This window comes from Rattus norvegicus, chromosome 5 (assembly GCF_021556685.1).
Source record: "Rattus norvegicus strain SHRSP/BbbUtx chromosome 5, alternate assembly SHRSP_T2T, whole genome shotgun sequence".
Classification (NCBI taxonomy): Eukaryota; Metazoa; Chordata; class Mammalia; order Rodentia; family Muridae; genus Rattus; species Rattus norvegicus.
Window position 1 is genome coordinate 88,364,478 of NC_141538.1, and position 27,042 is coordinate 88,391,519.

Sequence of the window (27,042 nt, forward strand, 5' to 3'; positions counted from 1 at the left end):
GGCCCAGTTAGTTAAAGTTGTTCTTATAGGTTTGCAATTCCCTTCAGCTCCTTCAGGTTTTTCTTAACTCTTCCTTTGGGGTTCCTGGGATCAGTCCAATGGTTGACTGTAAGTATCTGCATCTGGATTGGTCAGGTGCTGGTAGAGTCTCTCAGAGAACAGTCATATCAGGCTCCTGTCAGCTAGTGCTTCCTGGAATCAGCAAAAGTGTGGGGGTTTGGTATCCGCAGATGGGATGGATCCCTAGGTGGGGCAGTCTCTGGATAGCCTTTCCAATATTCTCTTTTTCCACCTGACTTTCTTTTGGACAGGAACATTTCTCAGTTAAATATTTTGAGATTCATGGGTGGCCCTGTCACTCTATTTGGAGCCTACCTTTGTACAGATTCTATTTGCCCTTTCTTGTGTATTTCAGCTGGAGTCATTGCCATTGGCTCTTGGGAGCCTCTTGCTTGCCTAGAGTCTTGGATTTTCTAGGGGCTACCACATAGGACTGAAGGAAAGGCATGAAGGCATGGTGCCTTAGTTTACTTTCTATTGCTTTGATAAAGACTATGGCCAAAATAACTTGGGGAGGAAAGAATTTATTTCAGTCCACAACTTACATTATAAGATGAATTCAATGCAGAAACCTGGAGGCGGAAACTAAGGCAATGGCTATGATGAAATGCTATGTCCTGGCTTTCCGGACAAAATTTTTTTCAACTTGCTTTTTTATATAATCAAGGACTACCTGCTCAGAAGTAGAACCACTCACAGTGATCTGAGCCATCTCACAACAACTATTAATCAAGAAAATGTCCTAAGGACTTCCCTACATGCCACACTGATGGAGATAATTCCTCAACTGAGATTCTCTCTTCCAAAATAACCCTAGGGTAAAGTTGAAAGAATAATTAAAGGAAACTGGAAAAGGTTTGGGTATATATTACAAATGTCATTCTTCCATACATATTTAATAAATTTTATATGTTTTATAATACACTGGTTGGTATTATATAACAAATCATGTAGAATTTGAGTTAGAGACAAGCATAAATATGTGAACACATGAATAGAAATATAGTACATTTATTTAATGGAGTATCATCTATGATAACATGTATGGAGGGGTACTGAGTTAGCTTGGAGGATGGGCACCACTGTAGGCAAGTAGGGAAAAGATTTGTGCATGTAGTAGAAGGCAGTTACTGGGTGTGTCCTAACCTAGTTCTAATGCCAATCTGTGATATGAGATCAATGTGGTCAGGCAATGTATGGCATAATCTGTAACTGGAGAAATGGGTGCTAATAAATTCAGGCAGGATATTATGGGCTACATGGAGGAATTTGACAGTGGGTGATAGGGAAACCACTGTGAACTTTGCTATTTGTGTGCCATTGATGGGTTTCATGAAAGAGCAAAGTGAAGTGTGTGATGTGTCTTTACCATATGTAAACACAAAGAATTATGAATGTTTACAAGTGGATAATCACAGCCTTTTAAGTTCTGTAGATATGAACTTGTTACCTTGTTAGCAAGAGTGGGTGGTTAGAGGAAAAGAAGTTTTTATTTAGAATCTTTTATATATCAGGTGTCTGTGACAAAAGTTTAGCAATTCTTTTCTCATTTAATCTCTTTAGGATTTCTATGGATTTGAGATACATCTGAATTATAATAGGTAAAAATATTTATCTATTCTTCTAGCTATGCATCCATCCATGAGGTTATGCATCCATCTCTACCACAATTCATCCGTTAGCATATTTATTTACCCACAAAATATTTTATGAACATCTACAATCAAGGTACCCTGTAAGACACTAGGGTTTTGTTAGTGAGCAAGCTGTGATCTGTGCCCTGAAAGAATTCATGATTTAGCAAAAACTTCAAATTATTAAGCACAGATTATAGTTCAGTGGAGAAAGTTCTGTGATGTGTGCAAGCCTGTAGTGTTTGGAAAAGCAAGGAGAAAACCCAGAGTTACAAGATGTTAAGGGAGAAATCTTATCCAAGTTTTCTCCAGAGTTTTCTTCTGAGTACATATAACTTTAAAACCTATATGGTTTTCATTTTAACATATTATACGAATAATTATGTTGAATTTTTAGTAAAGTCTATGAAAGCAGGTGACCCATCGTGATTGATTCTGACTGAACTTTGCATGGGAAACATGGCAAATAATTTCAACCAGTGCTGCTAGATATTAGCCTCACCTACAGCACAGCCCAGACTGGAGACAAACTGATGTGGAAGCATTATGCTCTTGGGCCTTTGTAAGCCCTGCCCAAGACACGGCTGCATTTAATGAGCTCTGCTGTGGCAGAGGGGCACTTGGCACTTCACTTGATAGAAATGGCCCCTCAGGCCACACTAAAAATGAAGTGCACAGGCTGCCAGCACTTTGGAACATGAGAAAAAGAAATCTGGATCGAGTGAGGAAGAGCTATTAATTACAATCTCAGCTCAGGCTTAAGACTGGTGAGAAGTGCTTCTCCCCAAAATCCCTTCTCTCAGAGAAGGAAAGAATGCTATCACCTTATGTTCCATCTCAGGAACCAAAAGGAATGTATGAGGCACACACACACACACACACACACACACACACACACACACATATTACATATGTTCAGGTGCTAATAGACAACTATGCCATGTAGTATTTTCTTTCAGTGTCTTATTTTCCATTTCTTCCTACAATGCCTTTCTTTATTGTATCAATATACAGAGTCTCTTCCACTTCATCCTCCTCTTGTTTTCTCCAGACTCTTTGCTGACTTTTAACAAGTCTAGGCAAAAGGGCAAGTTACTTATAAAAGATACTATTTTGCATTGACATATTTTTTCTCCGACTGTGATCCCAGGAAAGGAGCCAGTATTCCTGACTTGCCCTTTGAGGGAAATTATTATATATCATTCATGCTGGTAAATTACAACAAGAAGGAAAGTACTATAGTTTTTGCTGCTGTTGTTCTTTGTTTTTAATTAAGAGAGGTGAAAAGAGTTTCACAAGACTACAGGAGGATGTGGTCCCCTGCATACAATTCAGCTGAGGCTAGGTGGTAGACCTTGCCCTGGTGACCAAAGAATCTTTGATCATGGGACCAAGAATGACCTTCCCATCTCTCTTCAGGTTTTACAAAAAAAATTATGCAAGGGATCCTTAAGCTGTGTGAAAATTTTATGTCACACAAAGGAATACCAGGTGTTTCCTTTAGCAGCATGTATATTAAAATTGGAACAATACAGAGAAGATTTGCATGACCCCTGTACAAAAATGACATGGAAATTCATGAAGCATTTCATATTTGAAAGTGACACAAAGCAAGCCTACTGGTAACACCAAACTAAATGGAGAAAAACATGAAGCCATCCCATGAAAATCTAGGACAAGACAATGCTAACCCCTCCCTTCCTAGCTATTCAGTATGGTGCTTAGTGTTCAAGCTAGAGTAATAACACAAGAAAAGGACATGAAGAAAGTAGAATTTTGAAAGGTAGGAGTCAAGATATCACTATTTGAGGGTAATATGATAGTATAAATGAGGGAGCTCCAAAACTCTGCCAGAAAACTCCTATAACTGGCAAACAACTTCAACAAAGTGACTGAATACCAAATTAATTCAAAGCAACCACTAGCCCTCCTTTATACAAATGAAAAAAGGTTAAGAAAGAAATTAGGGAAACAACACGCTTTTCAATAGCCATGAATAATATTAAATATCTTGATTAACTCTAACCAAGCAAGTGAAAGATCTGTGTGACAAAAATTTTAAGTCGCTGAAGAAAGAAATTGAAGAAGATATCGGAAGATGGAAAGATCTTCCATGCTCACAGATAGCTAGGGTTATCATAGTTAACTTGGCCACCTTAGCAAAAGCAAACTAGAGAGCCAATGAGATCCCTACCTAAATTCTAACACAGTGTCTTCCAGACTTTAAAAGAGCAACTCTCATCTTCGTATGGAAAAGCAAAAAACCCAGGATAGCCAGAACAACCCTGAACAATTAAAGAACCTCTTGAAGAATCACCATTCCTGACTTCAAGCTATACTACAGAGCAATAATGATAACAGTTTGCAGAGTAAAACTGCATGGTATTAGAACAGAAATAGCAAGTTGATCAATAGAACAGAATCAAAGGCCCAGAGAATCAAAGACCCAGAAATAAACCCACATAGCTATGGACACTTGATTTTTTTTGACAAACAAGCCAAAATCATATAATGATAAAAACATCATCTTCAGGAAATGGTGCTGGTGATATTTTTTAGTTCCATCCATTTGTCTAAGATTTTCATGAAGTCATCGTTTTTAGTAGCTGAGTAGTATTCCACTGTGTAGATGTACCACATTTTTTGTATTCATTCTTCTGTTGAAGGACATCTGGGTTCTTTCCAGCTTCTGGCTATTATATATAAGGCTGCTATGGACAAGGTGGAGCATATGTCCTTGTTTTATGTTGGAGCATCTTTTGGGTATATGCCCAGGAGTGGTATAGCTGGGTCCTCAGGTAGCACTATGTTTAAATTTCTGAGTAGGTAACCCAGTCACAAAAGAACACACATGGCATAAACTCACTGATATGTGGATATTAAGCCAAAAGCTCAGAATATCCAAGAAACAATTCACAGATTATATGAAGCTCAACAAGAAAGACAAAAATGTGAATGCTTCAGTCCTTAGAAGGGAGAACAAAATACTCACAGGAGAAAATACAGGGTAAAAGAGTGGCGCATGGACTGAAATAAAGGTCATCTAGAGACTGCCTGACCTGGGGATCCATCCTATATGCAACCTTCAAACCCAGTCACTATTGTTGGTGCCAAGAAGTACTTGCTGATAGAGGCCTGATATGGATGACTCCTGAGAGGCTCTATCAGAGCCTTACTGATACAGATGAGGATGCTTGCAGCTAAACATAGGACTGAGTGAGGGGACCCCAATGGACGAATTAAAGAAAAGACTGAAGGAGCTGAAGAGGTTTAAAACACCATAGGAATAACAACAACATCAACCAATGTGACCCCCACCCAAGAGCTCCTAGGGACTAAACCACCAACCAAAGACTACACATGAAGGGACCCATGGCTATGGCTGTTTATGTAGCAGAGTATCACATTGTCTGGCATCAATGGGAGGAAAAACCCTTGGTCCTGTGAAGTCCCATGAACACAGTGTAGGGGAATGCCAGGGCCTTGAGGTGGGAGTGGGTAGTTGGGAGTGAGAGCATGTTCATAGAAGCTGGGATAGGGGGAATGGGAGATGAGGAAAAGGGGATAACATTTGAAATGTAAATACAAAAAATATTCAATAAAAATAAAAAATGGTGTTGGTCTAAGTGGCTGTCTGTATGTAGAAGAATGCAAGTAGGTTCATATTTATCACCCTGCACAAAACTGAACTGCAAGTGGATCAAGGACCTTACCTTAAAACTGGATACAATGAATCTAATGAAATAGAAAGTGGGAAATAGCCTTTAATGCATTATCACTGGAGACATTTTCCTGAACAGAACATCAATGACTCAGGCTCAATAAAAATTGATAAATGGGATGTCATGAAACTGAAAAGCTTCTGTCAGACAAAGAACATTGTCAATTGGACAAAATGGCAGCTTACAGACTAGAGAAAGATCTTAACCTATATCTGACAAAGGGCTAATATTCAGAATATATAAAGAACTCCAGAAGTTAGACTTCTTAATGGGATATAGAGCTAAATAGGGAATCATTAAAAGAGTAATCTCAAATGTCACAAAAACACTTCAAAAATGTTCAACATCCATGTTCATTAGGGAAACGCAAATCAAAACAGCCCTGATATTCCACCTTATAACAATCAGAATGGCTAAAATAAAAACCTCAAGTGACAGGACATGCTAGCCAGGATGTAGGGAAAGAGGAACATTCATCCATTGCTCGTTGAATTGGAAACTTGTAGATTCAATCTAGAAATCAAACTGAGAGCTTCTCAGAAAATTGGAAATAGTTCTGTCTGAATACCCATCTATACCGCTCCTGGTCACACAGCCAAAAGATGCTCTACCATACTGCAAGGAACAAATGCACCACTATGGTCATAGCTACTTTACTATAGTAAGCAGAAATGTGCAAGCAACCTAGGGGCCCTTTAACCAAAAAATGGATACAGAAATATGGTTCATTTACATAATGGTTTTGCAGGCAAATGAATGGAACTAGAAAATGCCATGCTGAGTTAATGTAGATACAAAAAAACATGTATGGTATGTAGTCACTGATAAATGGATATTAGCCAAAAAATACAGAATAACCAGGATACACCAAATAGAGCCTAAGAACATGAAAAAAATTGAAGGCCCAATTGAGCATGCTTGAATCCCACTTAGGAAGTGAATTAAAATAGTCATGTTAACTAACCTTGGCCCCTGGGAACTTCCAGAAAATGAATTACCAACCAAAGAGCATACATGGATTGGTCAAAGCCCCCCCAGCACACATGCAGCAGAGGGCTGCCTTATCTGTCCTTAGTGGCAGAGGATGCGCCTTGATGCACCAGCATCAAGGGATAGTCAAGTGTGACATAGTCCCAGAGGTGAAGGAGAGAGGGGATGGGATGAATTCTTTGAGGGGAGGGGTGAGAGTAGATTGTAGCATTTGGGATGTAAATAGATAAAGATTAAAAAAGAAGAGAGAGACAGAAACAGAGACAGAAACTGGGGGCGTGGGCAGAATCAACATAATATGCAAAGTACCAACCATACAGGAAGACATATTGTGAATTGCTTGAACAAAAAAATAGTTTCCTCCCAAATTTTCTAAAGCTTACTCCACCTCAAGGCAGAGAGACAGTAGTGGAGGGATATTTGCAAATTCCATAACCATTTCCATTGACAATACTCTTTTGTATCTACAATAATGACAGGTCTCTTCAGCAACTTAAGTTTGTGTGTGTGTGTGTGTGTGTGTGTATGCATGTTTGCAGGTATGTATTTTTGTGTGTGCATTGATTCAGAGACAGTAATGCTGTGGGGTCTGTCTGGATCTCTTAGATCTGTACATGAAAGTAATGGACTTATTATAAGCCAAAATTAAACATTATTGAGTAGTATAGAAAATCTGATTGAGAGGGGAAGGAATAAGACAGCCAGGAAGCAAAGCCTCCTGATTAAGAGCCAGGATATCTTTTACCACAGGCAGCATCAAGGCCAACATCAGATTGGGTAACTGCCTACAAGGCATATTGGAAATCTCCCCATTTCAAAGCCTTCCTCTAAAGCAATTTTTTAGCACCCTGGATCTTCTCCCACATGTCACTCTTTGGGTTGAAGCAAACTGCTTATGTTTAGAAATGGTAGGAGGGAAAATGTTTATGTATTAACTCTTTATACAGAGAGGGAATGACTTACATCTTCTGCCTAGAGATGAGGTTTAATTTTATTTGTACCTACACAATGCTAGTCATCCTGTAAATATATTTACCTCTCTCCTTTTGGCTTCCCAGTATTTGATTATAAAATACTTTTGTTATATTTGGCTTGCTAGCAATTTTTTTGTTCTCACTTTGCACATATGTCAGTATATAATGCATATAGTGTTTATGAAGACACTATACAATATACAGACCATTATTTGGTGAAGAGGGATAAAGTGAGTCAAGAATGGATACTCAGTTGACTCATTAAATATAATCACTATCGTCAGCATCATCACAATATCACAGGTCCTTCAGCAGTGGCCTATGTATATTGTGTCTGGGGCTTTCCAGTTTTTTTTAAAAGACGATTATGTAAGATGAGCAATAGAATGAGTGTATATTCATGGGAAAGGAATAATAGAAAACTTCCAAAGGCCAGAGAATCTTCATCAGAAAAAACAGAGCTGATTACAGTTAAAGAGTTAAAGGGGATAGAAGTGTCTAGGTTCACCTCTTCGTGGCTGTGGAAACAAACACTGCGGCAATAGTGACAATTCCTTCAGACATTATAAGTTCAAATAAAGGAGATATTATCAACTGGCATTTGCTACCTCAATTGTTTTATTCGAAGTTACCAGTAAAGTCCTCCAATTTTGCAGCCAGAGGCTTCACGCTGATTTCAACCATATGCCAGATCAGTTTTCTCATGATCTGAGTGAAAGCAATGCTGATCATAGATCGAAGGATCTTAGACAAGTTCAGAGATGACCAGCTCCAGAATTAGTATTGGAGCTTATTTTGTTGGATTCATATTCTAGAGATTATTAAATTGTCACACTTTTACAAAGCAAATTTCACATCTGTCCTGTGGCAGAGTTATCCATCACCTACAGCTCTCTCACAGCTTGCCTTAACTCTAATTCTGTCCCAGTTAATTAAGGTCCAAAGAGGCACAAGGAGGAGTCGTTTCCTCATAAATTATGTGGCTGTTCTGGACTGTTCCTGAGGAGCCTATGGCTTTAATGATCTATGCTCCCCCAGATCATGTGTTGTAGAAGCTGTCAGATGTCCGAGTGGGAGGAGGACACAGAATGACAGGTGGTATCCCTGACTCCAGTAGGGAACTTGGCAGGGTTCTCTCCCCTAATGGGGACAGGAAAGGTGGGGGCTGACAAGAGGATCTGCCCACTTTGGTCATAAGCTATGATTCATCAACAAAAAGAAGAGAAGGAGGGCACATCAAGTCAGTACCTTGGGACTACACAAAAGCTGTCTGTGTTCTTCTGAGCCCAGGAACTCCAGGGCCTCACCATGCACAAAAAGCCTGGAGATGACTCAGGCAAGCTCCAACTGTAATCCAATGTTCTTACTGATATTCAAGAAGGACACTATTTTTAAGATAAAAATATACTGGAATTATTCAGAGTTTTAATGATTCAAGTTCTCTATGCCCCAGCAAAGGGAATCTTCCTAAAATAAATAAAGTGGGTCATGGCATTTTATTCCTTAAAATATTTCAACAACCCTCAATGTTGCATCAGGACATGGGTAGATGTAGTCTTTGCTGACCCTCTGGCCTCCCAGTTTTTTCCCTCTATTCGAGGCAGTTCTTTTATTTCCCAAGAGACTTAGTTCATTTTCTCCTCTACTGTTCTCTTCCCTCCTTTGCCACTTACCACTGGTCTTCTTTCAGAGATATTATTAGTAATTATTTAGTGAGAAAAGCTCTTCTTGTCCTTCCTTAGTCACAATGGTGATTGCCTCTAATATTTGTTCTCATGATACCACCATATTTCCCCTCTCAGGATGTAACTAAGTTTGTAGTACATTCCTTTGGCCTTATGTGTTTTTCTAAGCCCAAATTATCACCATGCCTTGTAAGAACAAGAATAATCTTTATTCTTCCCTTCCCTAAAGTACCATTCCTAACAGAGTGCCTGAAAGACAGTGAAGACTGAGTCAGAGACAGCGCCTAGTTTTAGGAGAGCAAGACATAAGCACTGGCTTTCCACACTAAGAAGTACTACTTACTGTACACTCTTCACATTTCTTTATGGACTGCTTTTCTTGGATATATATTTATGTAACTGAGGGCACGATTGCACTCTTCCCAAAGGAAATGGTCTTCAATTGGATAAAAGCAGAATGTGAAAGAAATGGTGGATCATTAATATAGCAGCATGATATTTTTTTATTCAGAAGTGAGTCTAATTTCTAGGCAAAGCTCTGTTAAAATCTCAGCATAAAATCCATGTGAAACCAAAGGTTTCTGAATACTGTGGCTTACAATATCCACGAGGTAAGGGATTTCTAGTGTCGTCATTCTGTTCTAGTAAGATACCTAAAATTGAGCAATAGAAATGGCTCACTTTGGATATAGGCAACAGGAAGGGTATATGCTTGTAGCAAATGTGGAAATACATTGTAAACAACACAGAAGCATAATTTATATTATTAATTACACAGTCCTAAAAAGTATTCAGTATCATGCTAATGGTACAATGTTCTTCTCTACCAGTATGCAGTCTCCATCCATTTTAAAGACACACCTTTATCTATGAATACTTATCCTATGTCCTTATTAAAGGAGCTAAGCTGATCAGACTATGGGACTGACTGTGTCATTCAACTTCAGAATGAGGGCGTGCAAATTAACATTTAGGGAAAATGAGCTCGGGGGGGGGGGGGCTAAAAGTTACCATTCTGGGTAAGTTTAAGACAGGATTTGGTGTGACAGAAACAGCACATTGATATAGATGAAAGACAAAGATGGCAGCTAGACAACCCATGTTCAAATCTCAGCTTTTTACTTTTCAAGTGTAGTAAGTTTGGATAACTAACCTGACCTCTTTAAGCCTTAATCCTAGTAGATAGACTGAACATAACAAAATGCCTGAGCTTAGAGAATTGCTTTGAAGATTAGAAAGTACACTAATATGACCCTAGAATAATCACCAGCACATTCATACTAACGTCCTTGCTTTGGGAGATTATATATATATATATATATATATAGTTTCTCTTGATAAGCTGTGGCCAGTTGTTAAGTAAAATCTGGATTATATATTATATTGGAATATATTTGACCTCATTATTTCAGGCTACCTCTTTCCATAAGAAAAAGCTAGTTAGCTAGGTGTAAACCTGAAAATGTTCAGATCTGACTGGTTCCCAGAGTTCTTCTGTAAAATTTTAGAAAAAGAAAAACTTCATGTTGCTATCTATACTTGCGATCTAATTACATACTAGAAAAATGTGAGTGGCACTATCACTGCTTCTGGAAAGGGACAAAAAGCCCACATTACAAATATAATAGTGAAAACAAGCCTTCTTAGAGTTAAGCTTAAGCTTAAGTTTCTTCTCTTGCTTCCAGTAGAGTTGGGAGCCCACTGAAATAGAATAATTTCTTTTCTTTTTTGGGGGGGTGGATTTTTTTAATCCTGGAATTCTCTTAGTCTCTTTGTAGATAACATTGCATTTGAACTCTGAGTTCTGCGTGCCTCTCTGCTTCCCAAGTTTTAGGAATAAAGACATATAGCACCATTCTCTGCTCTTCCCTTCTTTATGAGCAGAAAGCCTAAAGTAAGGTCTGGGCAAATTTGGACTAATAGAGACAAAAGTATGTTACATTACAGAGTATATCTTTCTGATGTGTTCAGGACCTTGGATATGGAGGCAAACAAGGCAGGGAAGCACTGACACTAGCAGCAGGACTACCAGAACATGTCAGTGTAAGTCATTTCTCATAGAACATGTTATTTAAATTTTGCATTAATCTTTCAAGATATTTTCATCTCTCATTTTGAAGAGCTAACACATATGATGAAGCCACTTGTGCATATCCCACCCATTTTACTGGAAAAGCAACAAGAATTAAAACCTAAGTCCATAGAAATATGGAACAAACAGTCAGTGTCTCCATATCCACATACTTACTAAACTGTCTATGGATGGATGGGATTCAATATGCATCTTAGAGCGAAAAACAATTCAAAGGAGAAAATGATGATCCATTGACACATGACAGTGTGGAGGATACAGGTTAGACTGAGTTTCAGTGTACTGGTTATTGAGATGACTATGCAAGAGAACATCTTGAATCCTGTGTAATTCTCAAGAAATCTGGCAAAAACTTAAGATAGGTAAGCAATTTCTCATCTAACGAAACATTTTCGACGATGTATCTTCTACAGGACTCTTGAAAACCTTCTTTAATGAGCTCTCATTAAACTTTTTCAAAAACAAAAGCCTTGCTCTCTATCCTTGGGATATCAGTTCTCTGGTAAAGTGGAAATTTCCAGTGACTGCATAAACTGATTTCTGAGTGACAATATCCTCCCACCCAACACCTGGATCAGGCTCAGGATTCACGCTCTACACACTGCCAAGGAATTCCTCAGTCCTAGTGTCTGGAGGCTGTGCAGGCATGCTTTATGTAGGCAGGTGAATGTGCTGAAGCCCATCTCATAGAGAAGAACACAGGGAGACATCCACTCTATCCTGCCGGCCCTTACTAAACAAGAATGTTCTAGCCCTGGCACACATTAGTCATGACGATGACTACTACTGACTTGAAGCAATGTAGGATGTAGTACATAACAGTGAAGAGGATGTCCCTGGGCAAGATCCACGCCAGTCTTCGTAGTTATCTGATAATGAAATCATGGTCTAGTGGAAGCAGTGACATCTAGAGCTTTGTAAGGCCTCTGGCACCCTCAGGGGTATCTATGCAACAAGAAATCTGATTCTATGCCTACTCATCCTGTTTGTCCACTGTAAATATACTTATTCATTCATTCAGTGGGATACTCTACTAAAACTTTCTACACATTAAAGCACTGACCTAGAATCAGTGATACAACAATAATTAAGGTATCTGATACTGTGGTGCCTACCCTTAAAGACTTTGTCAAAAGTCAGCTTCTTAGTGAAGACTTCACAAGTTACTTCATGCTTAAACATTTGTTTTCCTGATTTATATGTATATATATATGTATATATATGTATATATATATTGTATTCCTGTTATATGTGTGTGTATGTGTATGTATATGTATATATGTATGTATATTTGAGAACATAGTAACGACAATTTTCCTCATTATTTTATTAACTAAATCAACCATCCACAAATACTTGCTAACAATGTGTTATATACAGTGCTTATATTATTTTTTAAACATCAATTAATCAAAATAAGAGTCTTTGTATATATACGTACACATGCGCGCGTGCACGAGCGCGCGCGCGCACACACACACACACACACACACACACACACACATACACAAACACACAATACAAACCCACACTCTTATAGTATATAATCTCAAATCTATTTCTAAATCGTTCATGGTGATAGGGATTGCATGTGCCAGACCATTCAGGTTGGATGGCCTTTCCAATGCCTTGAGAACCCTGAGCTGAGCTGAGATTGGATGGAGATATCAGAGCCAGATGCACCATAATGATAGGAAAAAAGGATCATTGGTAGTAAAAAGGATGATGGGAAGATAGGATGATCTTAGTATTTAACTCCTAATTCATCCCAGAGAGTATTCCTGTTCCTCTCCTTGTCTGTCATGCTCGATATAAGCTAGCTCCTGCTATCGACCATCACAGTTCTTTTTCCATTTTTCTATCCCATACTCATTGTACTCCAGATAAACTGTCCTTCACCTTGATCTTTCATCTTTAATGGTGTCTAAATGTCAGGAACTTTGTGCTTGCTTTTTTTTTCTGCCTGTATATAGATGCTAAAAAATCCCACCCTAAATTTAAATTGCCTTACATTCACTATATACATTTACCTACTAAATATTTTATAGGAGGAACAAAATATGCTGTGAAATATCAGTTGCTTAACTTTTGCTGCTGTGTGGCCTTTCTGACTGGAAGCTTGGGCACATTGCCACTCTCCAGTAGCATAAGACTATCTGCCATATATCAATTATATCATATCATATCATATCATATCATATTATAAGCCTGGGAGTGGGTCAAAATTTATACCAAAAGTATATCTTATATTCACTATGATAATGAAATCCAAAAATTGTAAGCTAGGATATCAAAATTTGGCATCCAGCCATATTATTATAGCTAAGTCCTTCAAACAGCTGTTTCTTTTTTTCATTCAGGTCTTATCCAGATGTCACACATTTATATCAGATGACCTACAGTCATTTTTAATCCTTTCCTCTTGGTGTATTTTTATTCACAAAACTTACACTACCTGACAATAAGACATATCTTTATTTATTTATATCATAATTATGTGCCTTTTTGAAGATAGGGAACTATCCTTGAAATATGTCACTGTCCTTGGCGTTTACCCATCAATTATAAGCACCTTGGTAAATAAATTGTTCAATTAGAGATGGAATGGCTACCTTTCCTTTATCCCTACATCATAATTATTTATCATCAACTATCTTTTTGGAGATGGGGAGAGTGGAACAAAAACAAGAAGCTGCTCTTATGCTTGAGAAGTTTGCAAACTGGTCTGTTAAATCTGTACCTAGATAGACTCAGAGATCTCACATATAAGAGGAAATGCTTTGGGGTGATAAAAATATCCACTTAAGGCCAGAGCTTCTTAGAGCCAGAGAGAAGTTTTGGATACTATTATGAGAAAAAAAAGGCCAAAAGAGATTAGCATATTATAGAAACATAGCATGTACTCAATAAACTCTTGAATTACAGAGTGAATGGTACATTTTGTCCATTTCTTTTCAGAATTTACTTGCCTATCTTTACTAACAGAATAAAATGCAGGATGAATTACTGACTAAGAGGGTAAAACAGAGCTGGGAGCAGGCAGGGAAGGAATAAACAAGCACATACTTTTATTTATGTAACCCCATATGGACCATTTTCCTGTCACCGTGAATAGTTTTTATACTATGTGACATTACAAATACTGAAGCAACAATACCTTGGCTTTATGGAGTAGCTGGCTCTTGTGGGGGCTCAGGCCATTTTATAGACATGTTCTTATTCATTCTGTTTCAGGTGTTCGATTCAATGGTTCATTGTTCCAAAAGATACATTCTTAGAATTATCCATTCTCCTGTTATAGTTACAAAGATTCACAAATCACCTCAAATGACTCCAGAAATGCTACTGCAGGAAATCAGGTAGTGAGAATGGACTTTCTCTGCATTTGTAATATATGAACTCTTCAGATACTAGGAAGCCATTCTTTGAATACCCACCTTAGAATGAAGGAAAACATATACCATTACTTAGCTGCAGCTATTTAATGTGAAAATAAAGGTAGTAGAAAAGAACATTAATTCTCTACAACATTAGCTAAGGCTGTAAAAGTAATAGCTAACCAGTGTGGCTTGAGATGTAGGATAGTCACTTCCAGAACAGGCTTGAAAACAAAAGGCGAATGGGACATTTTCCTAAGATGAGAATAACAATGAGTGGATTCTTCATTTGCCTTATATGCATGAAATACTATTTTCTCAGACATGCTCGTAGCTTTTCTCCATCTTAGCTGCCTTACCTGACAACAGGATGGTTGGACAAGGTGATCTCCATATTCCTTACACCAGCAAGACGGCACACATCTGTGGCTTTGCTGTGACAACAAAATCACCAGAAATGCCATGGCTGCTGCCTCATGCCTGAGCTGGTATTAGGTAATATGTACTCCATGTTTCCATGTTCTGCAGATTAATATAGCTGGTGTTGAGCAAGTTTCAAATTAGTTTTGATTTGGTGACTATCTTTTCAATATCTGCTATATTTTTGACATGGGAATGGTGCTAGAGAATTTGCAAATGTGAGAATTCCTTAATTATGCATGTAAGCCAATCATCATATAAATTATATGAAAATTACAACTATATGTAAAATATTAGGAAGTCCAAAATCATGGATTCAAGAAGAGAAGAGGGGGTTGGGGATTTAGCTCAGTGGTAGAGCACTTGCCTAGCAAGCGCAAGACCCTGGGTTCGGTCCCCAGCTCCGAAAAAAAGAAAAAAGAAAAAAAAAAAGAAGAGAAGAGACACTCTGGAAGACCTGCCATGATCTAAACATGAATTGGTAAGTAATAAACTTGGCCACACATGCTAAACAAAGGAATTATAGTACAAGAAAAGGCATTTTGTTCAAACACAGGAACATGTGTAAAGACACAGAGGAACACAGGAGATTTAGGAAATCTGAGTGATTGTGGGCAAAACCAAGGGAATCATTAGATATCCTCTAATCACTGATGCTCTTAAACTCATAGGAACCGGACCTAAAGTCACTAGACCCAAACAAGTCAGGTTTTCCTAACAGTCAGGTATGGATGCAAAAGAGGGTAACAGACCTTTACCAATTACTGTTCATATAAAACTGTTTTGCACTCCTTAGAGAGTCTACACTTTTTAATTTTTTAAATGAAAATATAATGCCATTTTCTTCCTTGTTCTTTCTTCTTTCCAACCTCTCTCATCCCCCTTTGCTCTTTTTCAGATACATGGCCTTTTATTCTTTGGTTATTTTTATCACAATGTATAAACTCACAAATATATAAATGTAACTGCTGAGTCCATTCACTTTTGTTTGTACATAAATATTCCAGCCTTTTAATAGATATCTACAAAAACCTATTTACTTGTGCATTATGTAATTTAAACTATTATTTATCTTCTATATTGGAACCCCATTAAAGTCAATACATCACTTACTTAGGATTGCAAATGCCTGTTTACATCTTATACCCACACTGGTCTTTTAACTTAAGATGAAGACCCACACTTTTCTAATGGTAAATGGACAAGGAGTGGACCTAGGGGAGATGGAAGGTTGAAGAAAGGGAGCAGGGAAGTATAGAAGGAGGGAAAACAGCAATTGGAATATATTTTATGAGAGAAGACACAAAATTTAATGGAAAGAGAAGAGGATGAGGGGAAAAGAGGAGAAAAGAGGTAGAGGAGAGCATAGAAGAGAAGGAAGAGGAGGAGGAAGAGGAAAAGATACCTTATTCTCTACACCAACTCTATTAAGGTGTTTTCGGGTCTTCTATCTTCCATAACCACTCATAGAAATAAGATCACTGTTATGGTATATACAAATATTCTACATGATTTCATTCACTCTGCCCTTTCAAGAAACTGATAGCTACCTAAAAGGTACCAAGACAGGAAGATGTGAGAGACACAGTATTCATCCTGACATACTTTTAGTCTAGTATCAGGACTACTGTAAAATGAATGTATTTTTCACTCCAAAATGCATCCTTGGTGACCTTCTTCTCACTGTGGTCAAACCAAGAGATATGATCTTACATGAATTTTAAGTACTCAGGAACCAGCTCCCTCATAGAAGAATCATGTGAGAACTTATTCACATGTATTCACTCGATATCTATCTATATATGCTCTATATCTCTATCCATATCAATATCTGTATCTAAAGCTAATCTATATCTATCTCTGTGTGTATCTTTATCTTTACTCATATCTATATCTATATCTGTATCTGTATCTGTATCTGTATCTGTATCTGTATCTGTATCTGTATCTGTATCTGTATCTGTATCTGTATCTGTATCTGTATCTGTATCTGTATCTATACTTACATCTACATCCACTCTAATTTTGGACACTGTTTTCAGATTTTCCTCCTCACTGATCAACCTCTATATTATTTGTCACTAAAGCAATAGAAAAATGTCAACTATCAGTGCTGAGACAATGATATATTTTCCTATTTTTTCTTTTTATTAATGTATACCACAACTCTAACCAAGGATTTTAGGTGGGCTGGCCTTTCTCCTCATTCTCTGGGTAGACTGTAGCATTTATATCTGTTTTTTTGTTTTGTTTTCTTATGGATTTTTTTACAGCTTTAATATGGTAAGTAAGCTGTTTCTTCCCAAGATATATTTGGTAAAGTCTCTGAACAAAGAAAATTAATCCAGATGTTTAGAAAATAGCAACAGGGTGGAAGGACAAAATTGTCCAGAAAATTACATTATTGTTTCAGCTGTGTTTATTGTATCTGCCTCCCTAGCTTGGAATCTCTCAAGCTGATTCCACACTTTTTCCTCTCTTCTAAGCTCAGCCATTTCTGGTTGTTCAGGCCACATATTTCCTGTTCAAAAAATTTATGTTGACCCCTCTTAAATTTATATTATGAAGGCCATTTTTTCTGGCTTAAGCAGGGAAACAAGTGTAAAATGTAAAATATGAAGATCTTAGATCAGGAGTCAATAACATTGGCAGATAACCATCTCATCTTGCTATATAGAATCTCTGAACACAAGAAAACTTTCTGGGATATGTATGTGTATGAAATGGGAGAGGGCATCTGCTTTTATTTTCTATAATTTCTCAGGGTCAGATTTTCTTCAGTATAGTAGGGAGGCATGTGTTCTGAAAATGCATTTAGACAATCAACTATTAGTCAGCACTTACTTGCACGAAAATTCTTCCTGAACATTTACACAATAATGTATGGCACCTTGAAGCAAAGTTGACATTTGTGAAAATGATCAAATTTTTGTTTTTGTAGTTCTTTGACAGGGTTCGAGGTTTTGTGTTTAGGTAGTACTTTCCAGGTTTTTCTGAAGGGACTCATCTGAAAATTACGTTTTGATAATAGCCATAGGAAATTTAGTCTTTGACAATCCATGGGATTTGAAAGCTAATTTCTGTCTTAGCTTTAAGAGAGGGAAAATAAAATTTAAACCCAATTAATGACTTCATTTTGCTGTAACTGTTGTTGTTTGTTTTTTCTCATCACTTGTCTATATAGGGTTTCTGGTGAGTCCCAGAAGAACCGCAAACATCTACAAAATTCCCTATCACTGTTTAGGTTAGAATGTTTAGTTCGTTTGTTTGTTGGTTGGTTGGTTAGTTGGTTGGTTGGTTGGTTGGTTGGTTGGTTGGTTGGTTGGTTGGTTGATTGGTTGGTTGGTCAGTCGGTAGGTTTGTTTTCCTACTTGGAATGTTAGGCAAGTGAAACATAACATGAAACCACAATAAGTTGCTGTGTTAAATTTTACTATGGACACATGAAACAAACATCTATTCTTGCTCCATAGGGTGAGGAAGGCACCAAAGTAAGGATGCATATTAAGTGGAGCTTGAAGAACCGATGAATTTATTGGGCTTACAAAGCATGAGTGCAGATCTTGAGTGATGACCCAAAGCAATACTACATTGTAAAATAACATCACAGGTTATCTAATAGAAGCTGCATAGTATAATGGAACTTTCAGTAATCCTTTCATTTATTGTCTAGGATAATCTAAAGTAAATTCCAGCTTAGACACTGTTAGTGTTAGGGTAGACAAAAGGGTGTAATTGCTAGAATTCCAGAAAAGAGTCTTTACCTTCCTTCCTTGCCCCTATTACTAGAGTGTTAGCAGCTGTATTATAATTACTATATTCATAGTTATAACTATATTGGTTTGCTCAACTAGTTGCCATGACTACCAAGGTTATATCTATTTCAAGGTGGCCATGTGATACTAACAGAAAAATCATCCTACAGCATAGATCATTTTTCATTGTATTAAATGTGGAGATCAGCAGTGAGATGTACAAATAGTTTCTCAAGCTCTTCTTTGATGTTTCAAGTCTGCCTTCAAATGTGCATTACCTGATAAACTAGGAAGAGTTTGCGATGCCGTTTCTTTATAAACCGTTTGACCAGACAGAATAAGCATGGTAATTAGGAAATAAGGGAAGTAAGTTTTGTTGAGCTTTAATGACTACCAGATTCTTTATGTAATTACTTACTTATATTTTAGTTTCACTAACAAAATGACCCTCAGAGGCAAAATTAGAATACTGAGTCTGAGAAAACTTGCTTTTAAAAGTATCCAGTAAGGGGGGAGAAGGGGGATAGGATTCAAGTAGACTAATTTCAGAAGGTACCTACTGTGGCCTGAGAATGGGAGAAAAGGGAACAATATTAATATGCAAAAAACACTTGTTGTCATATTGACTGGTAACTGGTAACTGCTTCAGACCAGAGCTACACAGAACAAGCAAATCAGGTCAAAAGAAAAAAAAAAAAACCTTTAATCTCTGATTCTTGGAGAAGGTGGGTAGCATGTAAATGAACTAACAAGGGTCATGACTATGGGAACCCAGAACTTTTTACCCTCAGACCTATCTTGACTCTAACCAAACTCCTTTCTTTAAAGTACATTTGTTTTCTTAATGTATTGTCTCCATTTCAACCACTGGAATATAAGAACCCCAGACCTTCCGAAGGCATCTTCTGGAGTCAGATTGATATCGAATAATATGAGATTGAAAATTGTTGACTTTCCAGTTTAGAAGGAGACCACATTAATTCAAGAATAAGAAAATAGTGGTTGGTTTCTATATTTATAAAGGTGACCAGGTCTCTTAGTCAAGCAAGAAAACATAAATCTAACTTAGCTTTGTCACTGATGATTGAAAGACCCTCCCCAAGCCCACATTAAAGCAGAAAAGAAGTAATTTTGGCATCTTCTAAATATCCAGAAGCAGCTGTCCCAGTCTATCCAACAGACTGCTTACCCTGAACAGGCTTGAGCACCAGCTTTATGGATTCCTGATTTTATAAGATAATGCCTATGAATCCTCACCTGTACTAACTGAAACTAACCCTTCAACAGTCCACTTGTTCAAATCATTTGGATATTGAAACCTAACCAATCTCTGGTTTACTCTATCTAAGCAGAGTTCTCAGCTAGCCCTGAAGAGCTTATGCCTAATATTGTTTGATACTAAGCAAACAATACATATTACATAGTTTATGAGTATTATCATCTCAAAAAAATTCACTCCTCCGAGTTATTAGAGGAACTGTTTTTTGGTTTTTAAAATGGGTTTCTAGTCATGTTCAGTGTGTTCTATGGCTCCCTTGCATTCTTCCACTGATTTGCTCTTTGATTTCTATTAGTTTGTAATTATCCAAAATTATCCAAATGTCATGCTTGTGTTCTTTTTGGGTACATTTTTCTTAGTAGGTTTTGATATGGAATTGTGTGAATAATCCTCCATCAGTACTTGATGTAACTCACTAACTGTGCTGGATACAATTTTGTCGAACTTACAGACATTCTAGTCATCTGGAAAGAGGGAATATTAATTGGGATAATGTCTTCTAAAGATTTGCTTATAAACAAATATATGGTTCCTTTCTTTCCCACCTTGATATATATATCTGACCTGAATTCCTACTTCTAGCCTCACGCAATGCACCTAAGCTATGTTCTGCCTGGCTGCACAGTGCTGTCTTTTTAAATATAAAGAGACTTTTAGATGATTAAGTAAAAAACAGCTGAGAGCTCAGACTTGCTGAAACATGTGTAGTCGTCAGATTCTTCTGCCATTGCACTTCTGTCCCTTCCATCTTTTAGCTACCTCTTAAGGAAAAGAATCCATCACATGAGGAATATTCTATACTTGGTTTATCTGGCTAGATTCTTCTTTCTTGGTCTTAGCCTCAGAATCTCTGCTAACATGTGCTTATCCAAACACTATCCATCCTTCAAGCTCCAGCCAAAAGCGTCACAACGTATCCTTAGATCTCCTTGGCTAAAAGAAATATCTGCTTTGGGTTTCTACGAACACTTATTGCTCCTAACTTCCAGCTTCTAGTGCCATCTCTATTATAATCTTTATTATTTAGGTTGAAACCTTATGTCCTCCAGTAGTCTGTAAAATTTCGAGTGGTTTGCCACTCTCCCATGTGTTCCACATTGAACTTGGCTTAGTACATTTCACGTCTTGGAAACTCACATATATAATAAACAAATAATGAAAAATGGATCCGGGATGAGATCCTAACCCAAAACATTATTTTATTACTCTGCCTTGCTAACATAAGTCTCACAATACAAAATTAATTTCACAGATGGGCATCAAGTAATGTGGTGAGGATGTATCATTACACCACACTAAGTGAGAAATATTTCCAGTGATATAGTCAATAACTAAATAGTCATGGTCAGTCGAAACCCAGCCTAAAGCTATCTACTCACAGCAGTGTTTTAATATGAATTATATTACAAAATTCATATATATCTTAAATATTATAAGGTATAAATGTTTAACTTACATAAATAGACACCTCTCAAAATCAAGCAAAGTTATATCAGAGGCATTTATCTGTACCAGATATATTATACTGCTCTGAGTATATTATGACTCCCCATCATAGATGAGAGTCAGTGAGTACAGCATTAAAAGACCTTAGTGGTTATTATATATGCATAAATTAATGCTTCCTCATTTTTAGCTGAAGCTAAAGGAAACACAATATGAGAAATGGGAAACTTAATAGAGGCCACAACTAGTATTGTGTTTCCTTGGGTGTGAAAGAGAAATAGGTCTTGGGAGGCAGACAGAGTGCTTTTGTCACTTGAAACTAATAAAGGTGTCCCAGAAGAAGAGGAGAGGAAGGAACCTGATCTGGTAAGCAGTTTCCAGGGTGTTGTCCAGCTTTGGCCCCTCATCTACAAAAATGGGAGACATGGTCTGAGGAGGCCATCTACTCATTTTCTTACTGGAAGCCTAGCTAGCTTACCAGAGCCTGGGGCCTGTCAGCACAAGATTATTAATGAATATGTTTCCTGTAGATAATTATAGGAAGGGGAATATTGAAGGCACTTAAAACATTTCATTCTTTTTAATTCATTAATTATATTGCAATTATCCTATGCTCAGGAGCTGTTCAGGAGGCTGAATTCCAGCTATTCCTGTGAGACTTCATGGGCAGAAATGAGGACTGAAGGGTTGGCAAGAGAGGGCCTGAAGAGGAAACCTCAGAAAAGGTTAACTATGCAGATACAAGAAGCTAATTGGAAAGCTCTTAAACAAAATCCAGGTTAATAAGAGTTGAAAAGAACAACACATCTTTTTCATAATGATTAGTGCAATTATCACCAGTTTTTCAGACCACATTAAGGTTGCTTATATTTTGAAAGACCTGTCATAGGTAACATGACTGTTTCTATAAACACCTGACCTTGAACTTGAGCTACAGAATTTCAGACATTTAGAGGTAAGTGTATTTTGTGTGTGGTTGTCAAATGATGGGGACAAAGGAAAACTGAATCCTGCTGTCATACCTAGACAAAGTGGGTTTTTTGTTTGTTTTTTAATAAACATTCTCCATGTGTAAGAGTGAGTTTATGTAAACTTAATCAGTAAATAACTATGGAACGTCCAATATTGGACAGTGAAATGACATTAAAACATATACAGATAAAGCTACTAGCCTTACATAATTATTTATGGAAAATATTGTAAATAAAGCAAATAATATATATATGTATATATACATATACATATATATATATATATATATTGGTAAGTTCTGGGAAAATAAGAGTTGGTAGCAGGATCATGAAGACGGATGATCAGAACATTGCCACTCTATTCTGTCTTTCGTGCATATACCATATCAATGGAAAGGCCCTAAATTTCCACACTTCAGACCTAATCTTATTGGTTTGGAAGACATTGAAGGGATTGTTTCTTCCATAGTAATCCCATTAAGGAAGACTTGAAAGAGAATGTATACTGATTAAAATGTTGCCCTAACTTATGATGATTACAGCAGCCTAATGTTCTTCAGTTAGTTCATCCTCTTTCTGTCCCTTTGCTTTTCACTGAATCCTTTATTTTCCAAAGCAAAGTGCTAACGTTCCTGTCATGTGTTACTTTTGGTTGCAAGTTCTAACATCAAGAGATCTGAATCTACAGAGTTGTGTGAAATAATCATTCTGCTCTCTTGTAGCCAACAGCAAAGATAAAACAATGTGTGATATGAAAGACTGCATAGGAGTCTACCACTGTTGTTAATTGTAACATAGCAGGCCTATACAGAGTTTTTGGTATCTGAAACTGGATGCTAAGTGACTTGTTTAAGCCTACACACACACATATTTCTGACTTTTTTATAAGGAATAGCTCATGAAGACATGGCAAAAAGTGACTACACATGCTAGAGACAAATCAATATAGCTGTCTTAATAGAAGGCTCCACAGTGTTAGAAAGGTTATCCAATATTAACAAAAGCACTTGTAGCAAGTTCACTGCTAGCGACAAACACATGAGAGAAACCCAGCTAAAACCAATCTAAATGTATAATTATAGGGTAAAAGTATCTACTGTCTGAGGCATTATGTTTTCAATGGATTATTATGCAGCAATAGCTAATGGATAAAATATTTTGCTGTATTACGTATTACTTCAGTCCAGTCAAGCTATTGTAAATGGGTTTAAGTCTCCTTGGGTATGATAGTGAATAACATACCATCCCCTTTTTCTATTGGTAAATCTAACAATATAACATTTCATAAATATAACTAAACAATTAAAATGAGAGTTTAATTATTCATTTCTGAAAAACTAGCAGAATATCAGTCTTTAGGTTCCCGTGAACACTATGCACTCCTTTGGATGTCCATTATAATTTTGAATGAACATACTCATTTTGCAAGCAAATTTCCTTGGTTTTTAACCTGTTCTTGAAGTGATAAATGTCATATAAAATATGCAGAATCCTCAAATGATAAATTCCATGTAAAAATGTTTAGTTTTATACAGGAGACAATTTTATGACTCAATCATCTAGTTTAGATGTCTTTTGTATGAGCTTTTTCCAAAGTCACTGAAGTTTGTGTGTTGGAAGATGAGAGCACTGTGCTATCTTAAAAAGCTTCTAGTAGATAATACTACCACTTTCTTGTCACATAGAGTAGAACCGTAGCATGACCCAAAGGACACTTTCTTTGAAAAATGACTGCTCTCGTTTACTCACACCTACCCTTAGGCTGGTAAATCTCTACTCCAGGGCAATAATACAAGCCATATTCTCTTGGCAATGAATGCCTCTCACATTAACCAACATGGGAAACCTATACCAAAGACTCTTATTTGAGGAGTTTTTTTTAATTCATCTAAAATTTAGATTTATATCAAGCCTTTGCAACATGTCTAATGTTTGTGGAGGCAGTAAAATAAAGAAACTCACTCCCCTTATCTCAGAATTACTGATGTTAGTTTTTAAAATATTAAATAGAATGAGAGAATCATCTTGAAAAACAAATAAAAATTTATGAGTAACAAGAAGCATACCTTACTCTCAGCTTTTCATGATCTTGTGTAGTCCTTTAACTAAAGCTATCATCTCTTTCACCAGAGGTTTCTTACTTGTAAAATTGAAACTCTAACTGCTATTCTGGCCTCCTCATAGATATAACACTGCACGGTTTAAGCAAAAAATATGTGTGAAGATGCTAAACAACACGAAGAACAACCAAACCACAGGTTTATTTTTATTGTTTTGCAATTCTGAAGTTATTATTGTTTTTTTGTAAATCTATCCTTTATTCATTTCTAGACCTAACAATATCCCAAATCATTTAAAATACTAGAGGTAAAATATCCCAAAACTATCTTCCTGGATCTTCAAGTTTTGTTGGGACAGAAGGCCCAGGCTTGATCTCCCAACTATTTTGTATCCTTTGTATTGCCATACTATTATCACTAGCCTTATGTATGCATTGAGATTGAATAATTTATTATTGAAATGTGTGATATTAATAAAAAGACTCTTCATGTTAACAAAATTCTTCAATAACCACTTACTAGCTGCTTAAATATGTCTAGATTAGTTGCCCTCTCTGGCTCAGTTTTTCTCCTAGGAAAATGGGAGAGAAAATGAGATTGATATCTCACATGATTTGGGGAAAATGAAATGAGTTAAGTGTCAAAATATTTAGCATAGCTCATATAACATAATTGAAAATATAAAAAACTAAAGAGAAGTCAACTAATAATAGCTCGGTAGTTAAGCCAACTTAGAAACACCTATAATGATGATCACAGCAAGGTATTTGAGTCTCATTTCCATATGTTCAATACCTACTGCTTAATAGTGACTCAACAAAAATGAAAAATAAACCTGTATGATGGGTACATGGTGGATACCTGTGATTCTAAAGGCAATGTAAGCCATCTGGTTTCCATCTGCACCCAGAACAAAGACTGTCCCACAGCCCTCTGGACCCAAAACCATACTGGAGAGAGCTGGTCTCTCAGGAGTGCTCTCACTTCCAGAATCACAGGCTCACAGGCCCAGTAGACAGAAAACCTACAGTCAGAGACAGAGGGAATAACTAATATCAGGGATAAGCATATGGTGAGAGGCCAGCACAAGACCTAAGTAACACAACCATGACTGGTTTGAATCATCAGAACCCAGTTCTCTCACTACATTAAGTACTGGATACCCAAACACATGGGAAAAGCAAGATTTGTGTTTAAAAAATCACATCTTATGATGATGATAGAGGACTTTAAGAAGGACATAAATAAAAATACAGGACAACACAGGTAAATGAGTAGAAGTCCTTAAAGAGGAAAAACAAAAATCCCTTAAAGAATTACAGGGAAATACAGCCAAAGAGGTGAAGGAATTGAACAAAACCATCCAGGATCTAAAAATGGAAATAGAAACAACAGAGAAATCAGAAAAGAGACAACACTGGAGATAGAAAACCCAGGGAAGAGATCAGGCCATCGACGCTAGCATCACCAACAGAATACAAGCGATGGAAGAGAAAATCTCAGGGACAGAAGATGCGATAGAAAACACTGACACAATAGATAAAGAAAATGCAAAATGCAAAATGCTCCCAACCCAAAACATCAAGGAAATCCACTACAAAATGAGAAGATAAAACCTAAGAATAATAGATATAGAAGAGAGCTAAGATTCCCAATGTAAAAGGCCAGTAACTATACTCAACAAAATCATAGAAGAAAACTTTCCTACCCTAAAGAAAGAGTTGCTCATGAACATACAGGAAGCTCACAGAACTCCAAATCCGTTGGACCAGAAAAGAAATTCCTCCCATCACATAATATTCAAAACACTAACTGCACAAAACAAAAAAGTGTATTAGAGCAGTAAGGGAAAAAGGTCAAGTTACATGTAAAGACAGACCTGTCAGAATTACACCAGATTTTACAACAGAGACTGTGAAAGTCAGAAGATCCTGGACAGATGTCATGCAGACCCTAAGAGAACACAAATGCCAGCCTAGGCTACTATATCCAACAAAACGCTCAATTAACATAGATGGAGAAACCAAGATATTCCATGACACAACCAAATTTACACAATATCTTTGTACAAATCTAGCTCTACAAAGGATAATAAATGGTAAAGCCGAACATAAGGAAGCAAGCTAAACACTAGAAAAAGCAAGAAACTAATCATCTTGGCAACAAAACAAAGAGAAGACAAGCACACAAACATAATCTCACCTCCAAATACGAATATAACTGGAAGCAACAATCACTACTCCTTAATATCTCACAACATCAATGGAGTCAACTCCCCAATAAAAAGACATAGATTAACAAACTGGATATGCAATGTGGACCCTGCATTCTGCTTACAGGAAACACACCTCAGAGACAAAGAAAGACACTACCTCAGAGTGAAAGGCTGGAAAACAACTTTCCAAGGAAATGGTCTGAAGAAGTAAGCTGGAATAGCCATACTAATATCGAATAGAATCAATTTCCAAACAAAAGTCATCAAAAAAGATGAGGAAGGACACAACATATTCATCAAAGGAAAAATCCACCAAGATGAACTCTCAATCCTAAATATCTATGCTCCAAATACAAGGGCAC

The 27,042-nt window shown here is 37.0% G+C and overlaps 1 non-coding gene across 1 annotated transcript; it reads left to right on the forward strand.

The window, feature by feature from the left end:
• Nucleotides 1-3,185: 3,185 nt before the first annotated feature.
• LOC120103201 (U6 spliceosomal RNA) lies at nucleotides 3,186-3,292 on the forward strand. Its single transcript, XR_015621640.1, has one exon. It is a non-coding gene; the product is annotated as a U6 spliceosomal RNA (small nuclear RNA).
• The last annotated feature ends 23,750 nt before the right edge of the window (nucleotides 3,293-27,042 follow it).